Raw genomic sequence first — 15,146 nt, 5'->3', positions numbered from 1 at the left:
CAGAGAGCCACGACAGCATGCTGATTGCTGATAGCTTCGCTACAGCTGCTTATGCAGACTTCAGGCCTTTGCTCAGGTATGGGGTATGTTGTCTTCCCAGGGCAGCCTGAAGGGCAGAATTATAGCTTAACATGCTGTGCTCTATTATAGCCTAGATATGAATTAGTCTATTGACTCTAGTGACAATATGGTAGCATTATTTCTATGCTTTACTCTAATTGTCACAATTTTAATCTTGTCATGCTGTATCGTCCTGGTTATTGCAGCCCATGGGTTTCTATCTAAGATGCAGTCGCTTCCTGAAAACCTTATTGAAACATATACTGCCTCTGTTTGTCATTGTGTATGTGAGACTAATGTAACTGAGAGAAATGGATGAGACCTGAGTGACCACGATTTCCTTGCGAAATCAATTATGTCATGCGCTCGGCTGCCCAATCATCCCAGCCCCTGGATGGAGATAAGGCACTGCCAGTTAGCCAGAGGAAAACCCGTATTGGGGCGACAGGTGTCACCTGTAGTGGGTCAGACTCAGGGGGTCATTCTGACCCTGGCGGCCGGTGGCCGCCAGGGCCACCGACCACGGGAGCACCGCCAACAGGCTGGCGGTGCTCCAACGAGCATTCTGACCGCGGCGGTTCAGCCGCGGTCAGAAGCGGAAAGTCAGCGGTCTCCCGCTGACTTTCCGCTGCTCGTTTGAATCCTCCATGGCTGCGGAGCGCGCTCCGCAGCCATGAGGATTCTGACCCCCCCTACCGCCATCCTGTTCATGGCGGGAAAGCCGCCATGAACAGGATGGCGGTAGGGGGGGTCGCGTAAGAGGGCCCCGCAAAGTATTTCAGTGTCTGCCTTGCAGACACTGAAATACGCGACGGGTGCCACTGCACCTGTCGCACCTTCCCACTCCGCCGGCTCGATTACGAGCCGGCATCCTCGTGGGAAGGGAGTTTTTCCCTGGGCTGGCGGGCGGTCTTTTGGAGACCGCCCGCCAGCCCAGGGAAAAACTCATAATACCCTCCGCGGTCTTCTGACCGCGGAGCGGTATAATGGGGGCGGAATTCTGGCGGGCGGCCTCCGCCGCCCGCCAGAATCAGAATCACCCCCTCAGTGTCCCACACCGCAGGTGATTCTGCCACTCAAAATCCAGTTGTCTCATTAGAATAATGAGAGCCTACGTGACACACCTAAATCAGAAGGCAATAGATAGCCTGTGTAAATGTAGATGGGGCGCTGTCTCAGAGTATCAACACTTCAGGGGGCTGTCTAGAGTGAATAGATGTATGTTGCTATGTAACCAGTTTTCCTTTAGGAACTGCTTCCTGTTCTCATCCTGATCTCTCTCAGGCTAAGATTGTTGTACTGGATATCAATGCTTCCAGATGCCAGAGCCTGTAGGAGCTTTGTAACTCCACTTTCCTAACCATGAGCCTGTAAGTTTTTTTACCCTAGAATAACATTGCTATCACATGCCCCAAGCTGTCAGATCAGTGTATCCTGGAAATTATATTGCTGTTAGATGCTTGATGCTTTAAAATATCTGTAAACATTGCTCTGAATTAGCTGTCCAAATAATAGACCAAGGATATTTAATAACCTTATGGATAGGCTTTTCATGTGAGACCTTATCTAGCAAACACTGCGGTATAAACCTGGAACTTGGAAGAGCTCTACTGTCAATGGCCTGACCATACATGGCATATGTAACCTGATGATAGCTCTGTTCTCAGATGCTCAAGACTCCGAAATGTTGTTCCTGAAGGATATCTTTGCGGGATTCCTGAGCGTGTGAGGCATTTGTAAACGCATTGTAGATCTTTTGTCATCAAACTGAGAAGGTAAAAGCTGAGCACCATGAAGGGTGTTTTATCATCAGCCCCTTCAAAACCCTGTAAAGTGAAGGCTACCTCTGTTGTCAAAATCCTGGCCCAATAAGTTCTCTATAACTTAATTGCTCAGTCTGCTTTCTTCCACCCACGCCTATAAGGCTTACATTACTTTAGACAAAACTGTTGACCAAAGAGTGAACTGAAATCATCACTGTAACCTGTTAGGTCATATGTCTAAGAATTTAGCCTGTGCCTGTCTGTACAGCGGTTAATAGATTTGCTACTGTACAAATCGTGAGCCTGTAAGAGCTGTGTAACCTAAGTTAAAACTTTGTTGTCAGAGAGGCCTGGATCTTTAGATACCTGTAACCAAAGGATTAGCTTTGGTATGAGATGCCCTGATTTGCAAGTGCTGTGTGTACATAAGGTTAGCTTTCTTATATTAGGCCTGAGCATTTAAGATTTTTGTGAGTCAGTGGACAACCTTGCTGTTAGATTCATGAGCATATACAATATGAGCCATCTAAGGAATAGATCTTGAGTCCAAACACTGTACCAATCGTATATTTGTAGCTAGGTCTGTAGTTCTTCTGTATGAGTCTTTAACTTGTAAGATTTCAGTAACCTCAGGGATAGGTTTTCTGTCTAAAGCCAGAGAGATCTCTGCCTTGTGCAATATTGTTCACCTATATAAGGTTTGAGTCTATACATTTTCTCTAACCCAAAGTCCAGTAATGGGCCTAAATTTATTACATCCGTGTTAAAACAAACTGCTGCCCGAGTCTATAATAGGTCTGCAATTCAACGGGAAGCATTGTTGTCTGAGACCTAAGCCAGTGTGACCTATACAATCTAATGGTACCTCTTCTTTATGAGACCTTAAAATGCAAAAGCTCAGTATCCTGAAGTAACTAATAGGTCACTCTAAGACAATACCTTCTCTGTACCCCAAAGGACAGCTCAGAAGGCCTAAAATGACACATTTTTTTAAATGTGTGAAATGCATCCAGAGCCCATATGACACATGTAATATAATAGGTAGCTTTATTGTCTGAATGGTGAGCCTGTGAGATCAGTGAGAATTGGAAAGCTTTACAGGCCTGGGCCTATAAGATCTCCTTAACTTTATGTATTGTTGTCTGAGCCTGTAAGAAAGATAAAACCAAAAGGATGTGTCTCTCTTTTTTTACATTGTTCTGTAGATTCACTTTACTGGTGAGGTGTCAATGCACTTTAGAATACAACATACATTTACTGAATAATAAAACATGCTTTGAACATATATATTGAATCATATGGAGGAGGCAGTAAGAGATCTTGGAGGACAGATTAATTTAGTTAGGCAGGGTAAGGAGACCATAAAGGGGGGAGGTCGGCAGACAGGCAAAGTAATTGAGTAGGGCATGGTACAGAAGTAAGTGAAAAGGAAGTGGGGAAACATGAGGAAAGGGATGCAGAGAGAGAGAAAGAGGGAGAGGGAGAGAAGATGAGGGGAACAGAGAGAAAGATGAGTGTGGCAGTTGCAGAGGATAAAGAGAGAAAAAGGTAGGAAATATAGAAGTTGAGGGGAACAGAAATATAGATGATTGAGGTTAATGGTATTACCCAATGTGATTTATTGATTGACGGTGGGGCCCACCAGCACTCATTTTGTGGGGATAGCACTGATTTTTCCTCATTCAGACTAGTAGAAAGAGAAACATAAGAGAGGAAAAGAAGCAAAAGAAAGATGAAAAAATAGTGACAAATGAGAAAAGAGGAATGAAAAAGAATCTCAACGAGTGAGATAAAGGGATAGGCATTGTCTTGTTGTGGATGAAAGAGGCTTGAGGTGGAATCAGCAGTATCCTCCCTTGGTATTTGTTACTTAATCCTAAGATACCTACTACAGTCCTCCTGTAAAGCATGTCTCCAGACCTTCCACTGCAGCCTTGGTGTGCAGTTTTAAACTGCCATTTTGACCTGTCAAAATCACCATTTTGATGGGCCTAAACCTTCCTTTGTAATATCTGTAAGTCATCCCTAAGGTAGGCCTTATTGTTCAAATAGTGCAATTTATATAAAGGTAGGACATGCAGAAATTATTTTTTTATGTGTTCTGGAATTGGAAATCCCCAACATCTTCACTCTAAGAAGGCTGGCTCTCCAGAAAAATGTTAATGGCAATTTAAAATCCAACCTAAAGTTAAGGTCAGATTTTACATTACTACTAAGGAAAACACATTTTTAGAAAGTTGTCTCTTTTGTACCAAAAACTGAAAGCTCTTTCAGCAGGTGTTCATATGCCACCCGTCTACCGATGACTCTCTTGTAGTGAGATGTGTATTGGTCCCAGGCAGCAAGCAAAGGGCCGAGTATGGTGAGGAAGTTTCCCTACATTACAGGGTAGCGGGGGGAGCTGTGTCTAGCCCCTTCCAGAGCTTCAAAGGATTTCTACCCTGTTACAGGCATATGAAGCTCAAACCTAGGCCTGCCTCCTTTATGTCTTTCCATTCATGCTGGCGCCATACCTGGTAGGAGAGGAGGAGCTGCTGAGAACTGGGTTAGAGTAAGGACGAAGGATTGCACTCCACCCACAAGCTGGCATTGGGCATAAATGTAGCATCTCCCAAACTCTCCTCAGAACACTCCTGGACCTGTGAAGAATGAGAATAAGGACTGCCCTGCTGTGTGGATCCTGAAGGACTGGATCTGCTTGCCTTGATCACAGGACCCCAGATGTGACTCCTAGGATCAGCTGGCTGACTTCTTGTTTGAGCTACAGGGGCACAACAAGCTTCTAGAGGCCTCTCTCTCTCTCTTTAACAGCTCAGCTAACAAGTTCCAACAGGACCTGCCCTGGACTGTGCTGCGGGTCTCTGTTGGAGTGAGACCTAAACACCAAGTGGTGCCCCCAGGTCTTGAACCCTTGGCTGGTGTTTGAGTGTACTTTTCCTGTCCACAAACTGCAAAAAGTGGGACTTAGCGATGTTTTGCCAATTTTCTGCCTGTTGAACCAACGGAGATCAGTGTAGCTATTGAAGCCGGATCTGGCGAATTGCTGATTGACCTCAACTTGCTGGTTTGCTCCGCAGGAGATCTGAGTTCCTGCAAATTTTCTAAGTCCAAAAGTAAGGCTTCACCGGGATCAATGCTGAGTAGTATCCTGGGCATGGACTTTGGATTTCGTCCGCTCTGAACTTTCCCACCTTCGTCAACAACCACACAGGGACCCCACTCTTCCACAGCCCACCTTGGTCAAGCTCTGCTAGCAGCTTACCCCGCTGACTACCATTTTTTTCTCCATGAACATTTCTAAGTCAGAAGGTAAACTTTCCTTCAGGATGAATCTTGTGTTCCTGTCATCCATTGAGGTCAGCCTTAACTTTTGACTTTGACCTGTCCTGTTCCTGAAATTGTTTTCAGTCCGAAAGTAAGGCTTCTCCGGGATTGATGCTGAGTAGCATCCTGGGCACTGACTTCATCTGCTCAGAACTTTTCCACTTTCGTCAACAGCGGCACTGGGACCCGCTCTTTCACAGCCCACTGTGTTCAAGCTCTGCTTGCAGCTTACCCCACTTTTTCCCCCATAAACATTTCTAAGTCAGAAGGTAAACTTTCCATTGGGATGAATCTGGTGCCTGTATCCACGCTGCGTTATATTGAGGTCAGCCTTAACCTTTGACTTTGATGTGTCCTAGCACCACCAGATACCCAAGGCTGGCACCTGTGCTTTTTGCCACTATGTTCATTTCAAACTTTAAAAATGTATATCTTTGGTTCTACTTATTGGATTTTTGTTGTTTTGCTGTCATTTTATGTAGTAAAATATTCTCTATTTTTCCCAATTTCATTGAGGGCTTTCTTGTGTTGTTTTTTCACCTTATTATTGGTTGAGTGCTGCAAACATAAACCACTCTGACAGCAGAGTCCCCCCGTAATAAAATACTTTGAAAATTTAAAACAAATATGTAACTCCAAAATAAAAAATAAAAATGTTACAACTTTAATAAATGGAAATATGTTGAATTAAAATTATTTTTCTCAAGTTCTAGTTAAAAACTAAATTCCAACGTAAAGAAATAAACATGTTTTAATATGCATTACTAATTATTGAAGCTGATGTTTTAATTACAATTAATGTAACATTTTTTATAAATAATATTGTTACATTATTTTTGAAATTCAAAGTTGGTTATGAACATATGTTACTATTAATTAATAAATACAAACCATTTTATATATATGTATAAACATAAATTTATATTTATTTACATTTATAACCACGTTTAACCCCTTCGCTGCCAGGCCTTTTCCCCTCAGGTGGCGAGCCTTTTTTTTGGCTATTTGGGGCAGTTCGCGCTTAGGCCCTCATAACGTTTTGTCCACATAAGCTACCCACACCATATTTGGGTCCTTTTTTTCCAACATCCTAGGTATTCTAGAGATACCCAGAGTTTGTGGGTTACCCTTGAGGACACCCAAGAAATTAACAAAAATACAGCTAAAATTTCGTTTTTGGAGAAAATAAAGTGGTAAAAAAAGGCTGCAGAAGAAAGCTCGTGTTTGTTTCCCTGAAAATTGCATCAACAAAGAGTTTGTGGTGCTAAAATCACCATCTTCCCAGCTTTCAGTAACAGGCAGACTTGAATCAGAAAACCAAATGTTTCAACACAACTGTGGCATATTTCTGGGACATACCCAATTTTCACTATTTTTTGTGCTTTCAGCCTTCTTCCAGTTAGTGACAGAAATGGGTGTGAAACCAATGCTAGATCCAGGACAGCTAAACATTCTGAAAGGTAGGCAGAATTCAGCAAGGGGTCATTTGTGTAGATCCTTCAATGTTTTTCCTACAGAAAGTAACAGCTAAAATAAAACAAATATTGAAATTGAGGTGAAAAAAGAGCCATTTCTGTCACGTTTTCTTCTATAACTTTTTCCAGCTATGGCAGATTTTTTTTTTCAAAGCAATATGCCATTATGTCTGCTAGACTCTTCTGGTTGTGGGGATATATAGGGCTTGTAGGTTCATCAAGAATCCTAGGTACCCAGAAGCAATAAAGAGCTGCAACTTGCAGTGGGATTTCATTGTATACCGGGTATAGAACAATTAATTTGGTGAAATATAAAGAGTGAAAAATAGGTATCAAAGAAACCTTTGAATTTCCGAAACGGGCATAAGACAAGGCTGTTGAGAAGCAGTGGTTATTTGCACATCTCTGAATTCTGGGGTCCCAATAGTAGCATGTGAATGACAGGGAATTTCACAAATAGACGTCTTTTTTATACACTGTCTGACATATGAAAGGAAACAATGTAGAGAAAGACAAGGGGCAGTAACACTTGGGCCCTCATTATGAACATGGCGGGAAAGACCGCACCGCCGGCGGTGGCGGTAACTACCACCAACAGGCCGGCGGTCTGGACCACCAAATAATGAAGCACATGAAAAACAGGCAGCCTGAAAACCTCTCAGCGCCAGCAGAGGAGTGCCGACAACGACAGAAGAGTCCGCCCACAGGCCGACGGAAAGGCCTTACCCGCCCAACAAATAATGAAGCTCAAGACCGCCGTTAGTGTCGTGTGGAAACCACCACCAAGCAAAGCCTGGCCGAAATGAACCAAAGAAATGGAAACACTCACTGGAGGCACACAGAAAACGCTGAAGCAGACATGGAGAGAGAGTTGGAAATCATACCAGTCCTGCTCCTTGCCATATACCTCCACGACCATCACCGCCGATGAGGCCGACAACGGTACCGCAACCTACCAAACAAGGGAAGAAAGGGCACAGTTACAAACCCACCCACTCCACCAACCCCGCACCGCACCCCCAACTCCTCACAACAGCACAAGCCATACACACCCGAGCAAGAGGTACTCACCCGACACAAGGCCAAGACAACCTGCCCAAAGTACACACATGCACAAAACCCTCCCACAATGAATTGATGAACCACGTATCCAGAGTGTGCCAACACCAACACTGGGCACACACACATTATTAGAAATGTTATAGCGGATTGTCCAAATGAGGCCGAACTTGACTCCCACATATGCACATGGTACTCCACCATAAAGGGACATCAATGGGGCAGCCAGGCACCTCAGGGAACAGGGGTAGGGGGTGGCGGGGTGGGACTTACGTCTGGGAGGGGGGACTCTGGCTTACGTTTGGGAGATGGAGGGGGTTTGGGTTTAGCCTTGGAAGGTGGGGGAGCGGGCTTGGACCGGGGGTGGCAGATGGACCAGGGCCAGCACGGGGTTTCTTGCTCACTGGGGAAGGGGCACGGGAATGGGAAGAGTGGACAGGGGCGGACTTGGACGTGGAAGGAGTGGACAGGGCAAGGAGGTAGGCACGTTTAGGGACAAGATGGGGTGGGCCAGTGGGTTCGAAAAGGTCAACACGGGACCGGAATAGTTTTTTAGGAGGAAGTCAGGGTGGACATGGAGGAAGGTGTGGGAGTGGAGGTAGAGGGAGTGGTTGTACCAGGTGTCGGTGTGCTTGACGTGGATGCAGGTGCCTGTACAGTATGCTGAAGTGTGGTGGATGTGTGTTGGGTGGGTGTCTGGGAACGTTTGAGTGTCTTGGGAGGAGGGGGGTGGACACAGTGGGACAAGACAGGCTGCCAGTGTAAATGGATGTTGTCTGGGTGTCTGCAAGTTTGGTGTGTGTGCTGCAAGTGTCACTCAAAGTCGTTGTAGTGAGTGCAGGTATGGTGTCTGGGGTGCATGACTGGATGTCTGATGTTGTGGTGACTGCAAGAATGGGGCCAGCAAGAGTGACTGAGGGTGCAGTGCATGTGAGTGTTCATGTAGAGGTGACAGACAGGGAGACAGGAGAGGTGGACACAGTGAGGGAAGGGGATGTTGTCATGTGTGCCTTTGTGTGTTGGCTGTGTGTATGCCTGTGGTGGGAAGTGTGGTGTTTGTGTTTCTCTGTATGTTTTTTGTGTGTTGAGGTGTGTGCATGGCTGTCTAAACGTGTGCTTGGGATGGGTGAAGGGAGTGGGGTGCTGAAAGGGGTACAGGTGGTTGGAGGGGGGATGGAAAGACCAGGGACACTGGCTGCCGTCAAAGAGGAGGCCAGAGCCTGAAAAGATCTCCGTAGGCCAGACATGGCACCGTGAATGCCGTCCAGGTATGCATTGCACTGTTGCATCTGGGATGCTAGCCCCTGGATGGCATTCATGATGGGTGACTGCCCTACAGAGATGGTCCTCAGTAGGTCAATAGCCTCCTCAGTGAGAGCAGCAGGGCTGACTGGGGCTGGGGATGAGGTGCCTGGGGCGAAGGAGACTCCCACCCTTCTGGGTGAGAGGGCACAGGCAACTGGGTGGGAAGCAACTGGGAGGGCGATGATGGTATGGGGTGGCAGAAGATGACAAAGACTGAGTGGGCCCACTAGGGTCCACCACCACCAGGGAGCTCCCATTGGAGGAGGTATCAGAGTCACTACCTCCAGTGGTAGTAGCCTCCCTAATGATACTCCCCTCGCCCTTCAACCCACTGGTCCTCTTGGAGTTGGTCGATTCTGCATCCTTGGAACCGTGGGCCACTGCATCCCCACTTGTCGGTGCCGCTGCTCCCTCGCCAGATGATGCTAATATACACAGACAACACAAGAGTACAGGGGTGTGGAGACAAAACAGGAGAGAAATATGTTAACACCTGATTGGATGTACATATTTGGTTCACTCATACTCCCACCCAGCTAATACATCAACATGCAGCACCTACAGCTATAGTCGTGCCTATGCCCCTGACTAGTGGCCACAACCCTAGCATGCAATCATCTCACACATTATAGAAGGACCTGAGGAACTGCAGACCTGCCCCTAATCATCTAAATGCCCATGGGGGCCGTATTGCTGTAAGACACCATTCAGAATCCCTGCCACTAGACAGCATACATACTACAGCACCCTCAGACATCCATCAAGGAAACATAAAATGGTCTTGGTACTCACCCCCTTGTGTCTGCTTTGCAGCCTTCAAGCGCCCATCCGAGTCTGAATATGCCACCACCAGAATGCAGTGCATTAGGGGGATCAGGGCCCGGCGGGCACCCCTTCCTTGTTGGGAGATCTTCCCTAGCTGGGCCTCGCAGGTCTTCCTGGCCCAGCGCCACAGGTCCTCCCACCGCTTCCTGCAGTGGGTGCTCTGCCGCTTGTAGACCCCCAGGGTCCCCACCTCTCTGGCGATGGCCTGCCAGAGTCCCTTTTTCTGATGGGCGCTGACCTGTATGGGACACACAGAAAAGTAACACAGTGGTCAGACAATGCCCATTTGATACCGCTGGCTATACGTCCCCCTTGTGACAGACACTTAACAATATCATTCCACCACCTCACTCAAGCTGATTGTCAAACATTCAACGCCTGTGCAGATACAAATCGTGCACACATGCATACAGGCATCCACCACCATCACACACATCCATACACGCCATCCGCCTACTCATCTGCACCTCTGGTCGCCCATATAACTTGGCATACACGGGTAGGACCCCGTCCACCAGCCTCTCCAGCTCCTCAGTGGTGAAGGCCAGGGCCCTTTCCCATGTGACTGTTGCCATTTGAGTAACCAGAGTCAGGACACAGCAGCACACTCAGTAGAGTACTTCCATGCACAGAATCCAGGAGTCAAGTGAACCTGGGATGACGAAATGGCGTGCACTCTGTGGCGGTGTGCACTGTTACCGCTGGCAGTGATCATGATAGGCCCATATTCCCCATTGACAACCATGTTAACCAATGAATGGGTGCACGGCAGTGAACACCGCCTTACGCCATTACAACAACCGCTAACGGTATGAGGTCACTTCCACTGCTGCATATCTGGATGAGAGGGGGCTGCCATTTTGCAAGTGCTATGCAGATATTTCCTGGTGATGGGCAACATGCAGGCCCTATGGACCACAGCCTTCATTTGCATGCCCAAATGAATATTTACTGCCCACAACATTCCAGACGTATCAGTTCAAACATGTCACTCCAGTTGTGAGTGTGTAACCTACATGTTGTACAGCAGTGTTTTATACACAACAGGTTTTGCAAATGGATGTGTGTCCCTCATATGTGTTCTCCACCCCTCCTAGGTACAAACCCATGTGGCGAGGGAGAGCCCCATCTGTGTACAGACCTCTGGTTGATTTGGAGACCATGGTGGAACGTCACATCATTATCAACTATAGACTCACTCGTGCTACTATTCATGAACTTTGTGTATTACTGGATCCTGTACTTAGACCAGCAAATCGGAATCAACATGCCATCCCTACTGAAGTGCAAGTGCTCTCTGTACTCCACTTCCTGGCCATGGGCTCATTTCAGGTGACAATGGGCATGGGTGCAGGGTTCTCACAGCCAATGTTTAGCCTTATCCTGTCCAAATTCCTGGATGCATTTGTACTATACCTGCAGACATACGTGAAGTCAGACTTTTATGCCTTTGCCAACATTCCCCATGTGATAGGCGCAATCAATTTCACCTACATAGCTCTCCTCCCCCCAAGAGTAAGTGAACAGGTGTACAGAAACAGGAAGAACTTCCACTCAATGAACATACAATTGGTGTGTACTGCAGACCAGTACATTTCACACGTGAATGCCATGTTCCTGGATCAGTCCATGATTCATTTGTCCTGAGGAACAGAAGTTTTCCACACATGATGGAACAACTACAAGGGGACAGAGGATGGCTCATAGGTGAGTGTGCTTGAAACTTTTTCTGTACACAGCTGACAGCCAGGCTGTCTGCACGTGATAGTAGTTTGTTACAGTCCTGTTTCACCCACTTTTGCAGGTGATTCTGGCTATCCCAATGTGCATTGGCTCCGGACACCAGTGAGGAATCCTAGCACAGATGCAGAGAGGAATTACAATGAGGCCCATGGACGTACTAGGAGGGTGATAGAGCGCACAATAGGTCTCCTGAAGGCTAGATTCCGTTGCCTCCATCTCTCTGGGGATCCCTGTGCTATGGCTCTGAGAAGGTGTGTAGAATAGTGGTGGCCTGCTGCATGCTGAAGAAGTCTATCCCCCTACTGGAGGAGGAGAGTTCTGTCTATTCAGACCTGCTTCCTCTGAGAGTGGATGAGAGTGATGGTGAGGAGGAAGAGGGGGAAGATGTTCACTCCAGGAACCAACTGATCCAACTATACTTTCAGTGACTATAATGTACTGTTCACTGATGATGTTGTCTGCACTGCATATTGTCAGTCTGGCTTATTCACTATGGGGATGTGGGGTCTGTAGTCATTGACACTGTTAAATGAATTTGCGGTGCCATGTGTCATGATAACTTACATTTGATTCAACATAATTACAGGGGACAGGGGACAGTGACACCAGTCCAGTTGCTGCTGCTGAGGTTGATGGCTGGTCTGTGTCCTGATCAGTGGTAGGGGCACACTGGTTTGTGGGGGTCTCAGGCTGGGTTGGGTGGTGGTGCTGCAGCACCCCTGCAACAAGGGCCATGGTGGCATTAACTTGCTTCCACTGCTCCATGGTCTCTTGATGTTGGGCTATCTGCAGCCTTTGACTCTGCTCCAGGGTGGCCAGGATCTGGCCCAGCCAGTCTTGGGTATGGTGGTATGCTCCCAGGACCTCAGAGATCACCTCCTGGGCTGCAGCATCCATCCTTTGTCCTCCACCCTGGGCCACTGATACCCTCCCACTGGGCTTAGACCCCTGTACCTGTGTCCCCTGCACATGTCTGGCAGTACCACTTGTACTGGGGCCATCGTCATCCTGCCTGTTAGTAGGTGGAGACTCTGGCCTCTGTACTTGTGTTCCACCAGTCTGTGACCTGGATCCACTGGTGTGGGGGTGTTTGGCATGTGCAGATGTTGGTGCTGGGTGGTAGGGGTGTCAGTGGTTTCCTTGGTGGGGCTGCTGGAGGGTGACAGTCCAGGACTGTGTGACGGAGCAGGCTATTCCTCAGTGTCCACAGTTCCCTCTCCAGTGTCCTGAGTGGTGCCTCTGTCTCCATGTGGTGCTCTAGCACTCCTTGGCCTTGCCGCCAGGGTGGCATGGGTGGTGGTGCTTGTGGGGGGGAATGGACATGTATGTTACATTTACTAATTTGAATGGTGATGCGCAGCTCTGCCCTGTTTTATGTAGTTGTTTCCCCTGTTTGGCCATGCAGGGACCTTTGGTGGGGTTACCATTGCGTTGTGCATGGGATGTGGTGGTGCATTGTGGGTGGTATAGTGTCATTGTGATACCTTGCAGGGGTGGGTGGTTGTGCACAGGAGGAGGGATGTGGCCTGTTGGTGGGTTTGTGGGCATGCAGGGTGACTGGATGTAGTGATTGTGGCCTGGGTGGGGTAGTGGTACTGGTGGTAGTTGGAAAGGTGGGGTGGTGCATGCATTACAGGTGTGGTGGATATGGGGTAATTGTAGATGACTTACCCGAGTCCATTCCTCCAGTGAGGCCAGTGAGGCAGGGTGCAGGATGGCCAGTACCTTTTCCTCCCAGTCGGTGTACTCGGGGGGTGTACGTGAGGGTCCTCCCCCAGTCTTCTGGACCGCAATGTTGTGCCTCGATACCATTGACCTCACGTTCCCGTGCAGGTCATTCCATCTCTTGCGGATGTCGTCCCCCGTGTGTGGATGGTATCCCACTGCATTGACCTTGTTCACTACAGTCTGCCATAGCTCCATCTTCCTGGCGATGGGTGTGTGCTGGACCTGTGCCTCGAAGATTTGTGGCTCAACCTTGAGTATCTCATCCACCATTGTTTTTAGCTCCCTTTTGGTGAAACGTGGGTGCTTAGGGGGTGCCATGGTGTGTGTGGTGGGTGATGTGTTGTGTGGATATTGGTGAGGGTGCTGTTGTGTGGTTGGGTGTGTGAGTTGCGTTCAGTGTGTGCGTGTAGTGTTGTCAGTCTGGCTTTTCCTATTGGCGATGCAAAGGATTGTGTGGTGTGTCTGTGCGTGTTTTATGGTGTTGTTGATGTGTGTCAGGTGTGTGAGGTTTCAAACTTGCCAATGTATGCTTTTTTTGCAGTTGGGGTCCATTGCTGGCCGTGGTGGTCTGTACCGCCAGTGGTCGTTCGGCATCCACTAACCCCTGCGTTGATTTGTGCATCATTATTTGGAGGGTGGGGGATTTGTGTGCTTGGCGGTGGAGGGGTGGGAAGTGCAGCCTTTCCGACCAACAAGGCCCTGGCGGTGGTTGCAGAAATGTTGACGGATTCTGTTTTAAGCATCTTTATATGGCATGTTTCTGTTCACCGCCGCCACGGCGACCAATGGTGTTTACCGCCATGTTCATAATGACTCACTTGTTCTTCTATTTTGTGTTTCCCCAGGTCTCCCGATAAAAATGATACCTTACTTGTGTGGTAGGCCTAATGCCCGTGAAAGGAAGTGCAACATGGACACATTACATTTTTACTTTGAAATCCGGCGTGTTTTTTTGGAAAGTGCCTAGCTGTGCATTCTGGCCTCTAGCTCAGCCGGCACCTAGGGAAACCTACCAAACCTGTGCATTTTTTAAAACTAGACACCTAGGGGAATCCAGGATGGGGTGACTTGTGGGGCTCTCACCAGGTTCTGTTTCACAGAATCCTTTGGAATCCTCAAGATTTGGCAAAAAAACACCTTTTCCTCACATTTAAGTGATAAAAAGTCCTTGAATCTGAAAGGAGCCACAAATGTCCTTCCACCCAGTATCCCCCTAAGTCTCTCGATAACAATGGTACCTGACTTGTGTGGATAGACTTAGTGCCGCGACAGGAAATGCCCCAAAACACAACATGGACACATCACATTTTCCCCCAAAAAACAGACCTGTTTTTTGCGAAGTGCATAGCTGTGGATTTTGGCCGCTAGCTCAGCCGGCACCTAGGGACCTAGCAAACCTATACATTTTTTAAAACTAGACATTTAGGGAAATTCAGAATGGGGTGTCTTGTGGGGCTGTCACCAGGTCTGTTACCCAGAATCCTTTGCAAACCTCAACATTTGGCCAAAAAAACACTTTTTCCTCACATTTCGCTGATGGAAAGTTCTTGGATCTGAGGGGAGCCACAAATTTCCTTCTACTCAGGTTACCCCAGGTACCTCACTTGTGGGGGTAGGCCTAGTGCCCGCGATAAGGAAGGGTCCAAAACAGAACATGGACACAACAAAATTATCTACTACAAAACTACATGTTTTTGCAAGGGGGCACCTGCGTTTTTGGTCCTGGGCTTGGCAGCCATCTAGGGAAACCTATCAAACCCTGACAGTTTTTTTAACTAGTTACCCGGTGGAGTCTAGAAAGGTGTGGCTTGCGTGGATCCCCAACAGTGTATTACCCCAAATCCCTTGCAGAACTCAAATTTTG

This window comes from Pleurodeles waltl, chromosome 2_2 (genome assembly GCF_031143425.1).
Source record: "Pleurodeles waltl isolate 20211129_DDA chromosome 2_2, aPleWal1.hap1.20221129, whole genome shotgun sequence".
NCBI lineage: Eukaryota > Metazoa > Chordata > Amphibia > Caudata > Salamandridae > Pleurodeles > Pleurodeles waltl.
This window is presented reverse-complemented; position numbering follows the sequence as displayed.